The following is an 8,175-nucleotide window of genomic DNA, read 5'->3' as shown; positions in this document are numbered from 1 at the left end:
CAGATGGGAGGACAAATGGTTCAAGTTTCCCTATATAAAAACTTTATTTGCCCTGCAAGACAACCCAAATCTTTATAAGCATTGTAAAATTAACCCTGCCCTCTTGACAGCCGTATCAGACAAGACTACAAAAGATAATTCCCCAAAGTCAGAGACAAATACAACTTCTAGGTGCCCTTCCTGCCTCCCTTATCCAAGGCCCCCAATAGCCATATCATCAGCTCCTCCAGTTTTGCCACCCAAGAAACCCCTAAATTCACTGTTACCTCTACAAGAAATGCCCGGCAGACATAGTACTACTAGGGTTCAAGTTCCCTTCTCATTACAGGACCTTAGACAAATAAAGGGGGACCTAGAAAAGTTCTCTGATAACCCTGATAGATATATAAAGGCTTTCCAAAATCTAACACAAGTGTTTAATCTTACATGGAGAAATAGTATATTACTCCTAAGCCAAACCCTAACTACTACCAAGAAACAGACAACCCTATAGACAACAGGAACATTCAGAGATGAACATGTCCCCTATAACCAGTCAAAAAAAGAACCCAGTCAAAAGATTAAAGAGGTGAAAAAGAGACAGGATCCCAATTCCCAATAGGAAGAGAAACAGTGCCCCTTGAAAATCCTAATTAGAGCCCTAGTGATCCCATAGATGAATGAAAGAAAAAAAAACACTTTCTATTGTACATATTAAAAGACTTACAAAAAACAGAACCAAACATCTTAATTACTCTAAACTGTCTATGTTAAATAAAAATCCAGATAAAAATCCCTCAGCCGTTATGGAAGGGCTGAGAAAAGCTTTAATAAAACACACCTCCCTGTCTACCAATACAATAAAGAACAGATTTATTACTCAAACAGCCCCTAATATCATAAAGAAGTTACAGAAACAGACCCTGTCCAAAAATCTTTCTGATTTTTCTCATCCTCAAGTTTAAACTTTACAGTATATAAATAGCACTCTCCTCTGTGCCCCAACCAAAGATGTCTCAAAAAAAACACTGAAACTCTTCTTAATTTCTTAACTGAAAGAGCATATAGGGTCTCAAAATCTAAAATTCAACTCCATCAAACTTCAGTAAAAAACCTAAGTCTGGTCTTATCAGAATGGACCAGAACACCAGGGGAGAAAAAAATTAAGCCCATTTCCTCTTTTCCCTTTCCCAAAACTTTTACACAATTAAGGGGATTCTTAGACATTACTGGATTTTACAAATTATGGGTATGTGGGTATGGTGAAATAACTCACTCTTTATACTACCTCATAAAAAAACCTCAAACATCTAAAACTCACTCCCTAACTTGGGAACCGAAAACTCAAACAACCTTAACCAGTTTAAAAAAAAGCCTTACTTAAAACACCAGCCCTCAGTCTTCCAATAGGGAAGCTATTTAATCATTATATATCAGAAAGGAAGAGAATGACCTTGATAGTTTTAACTAAGACTCAAGATCCAACTCAACAACCAGTGGACTACCTAAACAACAAACTTGACTTGATGACTAAAAGATGGCCAACCTGCCTCCAGTTACAACGGTGACTCTACTGGTGCCAGAGGCCACCAAGTTAAGAAGAATAACTGTTTACGCCCCACACAATATAACAGGACTACTGTTCTTTAAAAGAATTCTCTCTAACAATCACCTCCTCAAATATCAAACTTTATCACTAGAAGAATCTACAGTCCAATTGAAAACCTGCCCTGGCCTAAACCCAGTCACTTTCTCCCAGAAGAAACTAGAGAACCTGAACATAATTGTGAACAGGTAATGATACAAACTGATAAAAAGAAATGATAAGAATCACTGTTTATATTCTCTGTAAAGTTTTAATTAATAAAAAATATTTTCTTTAAAAACATTCAACTTAATTAAAAGTAGATACCCAAACTATAGATATATTTAAAAGGCCTTTATGTTTTTTTCTTCATCAATCTTGTTTTTCTGGAAAAGGTTTTTTTCTCAGTTGACTGAATGACTTTTCTCCATTCTGTCTTGCCACTCTTGGTACATACATGAAAGGCCCTGAGATAACTTCTGATGGCCTAAGTCTCCTTGAGAAAACAGAAAAGGCACTACAGATCCCATTTTGGGAAAAATCTATATTTTCCTCATAGAAACCCTAGAATTAGAGGCAGACAAATCCCTCTCAAAATCAGTTTTTGCCTTCCAGCTATGCCCCAGAAGCTACGTACTTTCCTAGCCATATTCTTAAAAGACTCCACCCTGAACTACTGAATCCTCTTTTGTTTGTGTAGTCATATATGTGTTATGTGTGTGATGTCTATTTTATAAAAAAGCTAATTAATTGACTTAAAAAATAAACACCTGAATCAAACATTTTTTAAAAAGAATATAAAAACTATGGTACCTTTCAATTCACATAACTTTAATCTTTAAAGAATAAAAACAGTCTTAAAAATTATTGATAAAATAAAAATGTCTTCAAAATACGGATAGGTGGTCTAAATTATACAGGTCAGATACTAGATTTACTAAATATTTTAAGGTTGTAAACTACTTTGGCCTTTAAGAACTGTTCAACTTGCCTACTTTACAATGGGTGAGGCTTAGGAACATATGGAAATAGCCACTCCCCTAACTATACTAGAAAAAGTCAGACTTTATCTAAATCTAGTATATAATTTAAACAACTTATCATATTTTCCATTAATGTTAAAAATTACTAAAAGTTACCATTAAAACATATCATTGAGACTACTGAAAATGGATTTACATACAGGGTACGTAAAAGCAGTAAAATGTGTTTTAGTAAATAATTATAAAAAGACATAGAAATATACATTTTGCCTAAAAATAAAAGATTGTCTTAAATTAGATAAAATAAAACAAAAGGTTTAAACAAATTGTGGAAAAACTATAAAAATTAATCTTTTTTTTACCTAATATCTTTTTTTTATTTTATTATTATTATACTTTAAGTTTTAGGGTACATGTGCACAACGTGCAGGTTTGTTACATACGTATACACGTGCCATGTTGGTGTGCTGCACCCATTAACTCGTCATTTAGCATTAGGTATATCTCCTAATGCTATCCCTCCCCCCTCCCCCCACTCCACAACAGTCCCCCATGTGTGATGTTCCCCTTCCTGTGTCCATGTGTTCTCATTGTTCAATTCCCACCTATGAGTGAGAACATGTGGTGTTTGGTTTTTTGTCCTTGCGATAGTTTGCTGAGATATTGACTAAATTCAAAAAGATATTAAATGGGTTTTTCTGTAAATTAAACGTTGAAATAAAAACACAACAAAATACTCTTAAAACACTAATCTACTCTTTAACTAAATTTGTAAAAAATTATAAAAGGTTTGTAAAAATCTCACCTCATAGTCAAACTGGTTAAGATTAAATAAAATTATCCATAAAAGTCCATTAAAAATTGGGATTAACATTAATAATAGACTAGTACAAAGATAAAATTAAAATTAACTTTCTCTCTTGAACAGGATTTTCACGTAATAATAAAGACTAGTAAAAGATTTTTTGCTTTTTCAAATATTTGAGTCATTTTAACAAAATAAGTAACTTATAATAATCTAAAAGTCTATTTTATAATATCAAATGTTTTAAAACTCTAACATATTCAACGAACTTCCCAAAATTAAACTTCAGTTTCAAGATTATCTTTCCTAACCCCTAACTTTTAGGGCACCTAGAACATTAAAAGGAAAATAAACAAGATATTTAACATATTTAAATAGGTGGGATTGCAAAAATGATATTTAATCTTCTTCAGATTATATTTCGATAAATAATATTAATATATGTTCCAAAATTGTATAAAATGTCTAAGATTCTAGTGTATAAATATACGCTATCAATTATAATTAAGGTTATTATATTACAATATTATCAAATCAGAAATAACCAAATTTCTCTGTCCAAAATCGTGTGATATGTCTAGGATTCTAGTGTCTTAACTGTGACCACCCTAAATATTTTACAAACAATTGTCTTGTTTTAATCCGCTTCAAAAAATGATTTATCATCAACTATAAGACTTTAACAAATACTCTCAAACACAGGTTTCTAATAACAGAAAAACATGCGGAACTCATAAAAAACTTAAAATATTTACAAATATCAAACAGAACAAAAGTTAACAAAATAAACTGAACTAATAAAAAACTGAAAGAATGTTTTTAACTTTTACTTAGAACGTTAAAACTTTTAACAACTAAGCAAAACATACTCCTATAAACAAAATTTAGAACATATTTATTTCCCTTTGCCTGGTTCCTCTAGAATTCAGAAACTGATTATGAATATTCTTAACTTACAACAATATACTTATTTACACCAATACAACAAAATCCATTTTATTTTACAACGGGACACAATTTTAAAAACTGGTTATTTTACAAGACTTTGACTGGAAAGATATATTTCCCTTTAAAAAATCAAACTGGATTCACAAAACCAATAAAAGCCCTTTAAAACACTGGCCTCATACCTTGTCTACACAGTCCCCATACAGGGTTCTTAACCTGTGGTAAATAAAAAATGTGACTTTCTAACAGGCCCAAGAACCCCATGTTCTTAGGACCTCAAGAAGAAAAGTGTTTATCCAACTCATAAATATTGAAAGATACAAACCCAAGACTAGACACAACTTTAAAAGGTCTTATCTAAAATTCCTCGTGGAACAAAATTCCATCAAAACCAATTTTAATTTTAAAAGTCTATATGCCTGTAATCCTAGCACTTTGGGAGGCCGAGGCTGGCAGATTGCCTGAGCTCAGGAATTCGAGACCAGCCTGGGCAACACGGTGAACCCCATCTCTACTAAAATACAAAAAAATAGCCAGGTGTGGCGGCATGCGCCTGTAGTCCCAAATATTCAGGAGGCTGAGGAAGGAGAATTGCTTGAACTTGGGAGGCAGAGGTTGCAGTGAGCTGAGATCACGCCACCGCACTCCAGCCTGGAGGACAGAAAGAGACTCCATCTCCAAAAAAAAAAAAAAAAATATATATATATATATATATATAATTATTCTTACTACTCTTTATACAAATAATCAAACCAAACATAAGACTAAAGTTTATTTTACAGACAACTCAATTCTATCGTATCATGATTTATTTTTAACAAAAATGAGGAGTAAAGAGAAAGAAATTGTGTTTCAAATTTTATCATACATTTGTCATTAAATTCTAATAGTTATTTTTAAGTTTTTGCCTACATTTTAAACTAATTCCTGTGAACCAACCAACGATCTCCAACTATAACTTAAATAAATAAATAAATAAATAATATAAAAACTAAAAACCTGTCTAATTCTAGACAAGTATCCTACAAATCCTACCAAATAATGAAAATAAATAGCATGCCCATAACCCAGAGGTTTATTTATTTAGAAAAATAAGACCAAAGAAACTAACAAAACCCAAATACACCCAAATCTTAACAGATATCATTATAACCACCAATTGGCCCGGTGTGGTGGCTCACGCCTGTAATCCCAGCACTTTGGGAGGCCGAGGCAGGTGGATCACGAGGTCAGGAGATGGAGACCATCCTGGCTAGCATGGTGAAACTCCGTCTCTACTAAAAATACAAAACAAAATTAGCCGGGCGTGGTGGCAGGCGCCTGTAGTCCCGGCTACTCGGGAGGCTGAGGCAGGAGAATGGCGTGAACCCGGGAGGCGGAGCTTGCAGTGAGCCGAGATTGCACCACTGCACTCCAGCCTGGGTGACAGAGTAAGACTCCGTCTCAAAAAAAAAAAAAAAAAAGAATTATAACCACCAATTATCAAAACATGTCAACAGCCTCAAGATTTTTAAACTGTCCTTACCCATGTTGTCTCATTTTAATACATGTCCTCTAATAACCCAAATTATTTCTTTTTACCTAAAAACTATCAAACTCCAAATAATAATACAAATGAAATGACACATAAACACCCCTTTCCTCTAAGAACCCTTAAACAAGCCCCAAGAAAAATCCTAACTACAGTTCCCCACACAACACCCCTCTCCATCAAAAAGTAGCCAAAAAAATTAACACTCAATCTCCCTAACAACAGTTAAAGTTTCCACTCCTGAGCGAGGACTGAGAGAAGTTAACTAACTTGCCTTAGATAAACAACAAGAAAAGGGTCCCTAGAGAGCCCCTGACCCACAGGTCAGTGCCTCATGCTCACATAACACAAAAAAGCAGCCTGAAAAAAAAATCAAACTACAGACAGCAGTAAGAGAACTAACATAGAAGATTGTGTCTGGAGACATACTCACGGCTACACACATAGGAGAACCTCCAGCCCATTCAGATAGAACCTTACACAAATCTCTGACTCACTCAGATTAAAAAAAAAAAACAAACAAAACAAGGCCCAACATAAAAATGTGTTTGTCCTTTATATAATCAACAGACTCCCAGGAAAAATTTCTTCTCCTTTTATAGACATTAACACAATAAACTCCACTGGGTTCCAGTGTACACTTTTCTTTCCTTTTTAGACTGTAAACCCAGCCTCTATGAATCATCACTTCAACTCCTGATAAGTCCCAGACCAAATTGAAAACCCCTATAAATTATCACTTCAACTCCTGATTAGCCCCGAACCAAAGTCACAGGCCAAACTGAATCATATTTTCTCCAAGACAACCCACAGACTAAACACATTCCTTCCTTTTCCCAATCCATAGAAACCCCAGACCCAAACCTCATAATGGACAACCCATTCGGGTCCCCCTCTCCACTACAAAAAAACTTTCTTCTTTCTCTTATTAAACTTTAACTCCAACCTCACCCTGTGTCCACACTCCTTAATTCTCTTAGACATGAAACAAAAAACTCTAAATACTATCTCAAACAATAAAACACTACTACATATTTTAATACATGAATGAAACTACAACACTGATAATATCAGGATTTTAATATTTTCCACTGTGGTAGCCCAGAAGAAATATTAGCTCACTAGTTGTTGCTCAGGCACTAGAAGAAAGTTAGCACAAGTCTCAAAGTCAAACCTATCTTTGTTGGAATCCTGGTTTTACCACTTAATAGCTATGTGATCTTAGGCAATTTACTGAACATTTCTAAGCCTCAATTTCCTCATCTGTAAAATAGTGACAGTAATACCTATCATATGAGGTTATTACGAAGTGTCAATAAGATAATTTGATTCAGTTCAATTTGTGTACTGAATACCCTTTTAAAAATATGTTAAACTGTCTGACATGGTGCTAAGGTACATAATAATATAGTTACCCATTGTTTAATGTTTAACTATTATCGTTCCTAAACCTTGGCCTCATTTTCTAGGAGCTGATAACCAAGGTTTTTGGTTTTGCTTACTTGTTAGTTTTATACCAAAGGAGACCCCCTCACTACCAGATGACAAAAGTCCTTTATAATTGTGTTAAATGGAAAGCCTACCTTTTTGTCACCATCTCACCAAAAGAATCACTCTGGTTGGATTTTTCACCCGGAAAGAATACAAATGGAAAAGAATTCTTGACCACGTGAGATCATGGGGCAAAAAGACATTCACCTTTAATAGTAATTTAAAAATTCACATTTAGTAATTATGAGTTACCATTTTTTTCATTATAAGGAAAAGATTTTTTAAAAAACATAACGTCCAATATTGGTGTGGATGCAAAAAAATGGACACATCCATACATTACATTCTGTTGGTGATTAAATTGATATAAGCGTTCTGGAGAACAATTAGGTGACATTCATCAAAAACAACTTACTAAGTCTCTTTGAGTCTCAGTTTTCTTATCTGTGAAATGGGAACAGCCATGTCTACTACACAGGGGTTGCATCAAGAACTGAGAAAAGTCTGAGATTTTACCCTGCTTGCAAGTTAGCGAGTCATCTGGTGACAGTTTGATGGATGCTGATAGAAGACATGAGACTCCTGGTGGGGCACAGTGGCTCACACCTGTAATGCCAACACTTTGGGAGGCTGAGGCAAGTGAATCACTTGAGCCCGTGAATTCAAGACCAGCCTGAGCAACTTGGCAAAACCCCATATCTACCAAAAATTTAAAAATTTCTGGATGATTGTTTGAACCTTGGAGGTCGAAGCTGCAGTGAGCTGAGAACACACTACTGCACTCCAGCCTGGGCGACAGAGTGATACCCTGTCTCAAAAAAAAAAAAAAACAAAAAAACAAAAAAACATGAGA

This window comes from Pongo pygmaeus, chromosome X (assembly GCF_028885625.2).
Source record: "Pongo pygmaeus isolate AG05252 chromosome X, NHGRI_mPonPyg2-v2.0_pri, whole genome shotgun sequence".
In the NCBI taxonomy this organism is placed as follows: Eukaryota; Metazoa; Chordata; class Mammalia; order Primates; family Hominidae; genus Pongo; species Pongo pygmaeus.
This window is presented reverse-complemented; position numbering follows the sequence as displayed.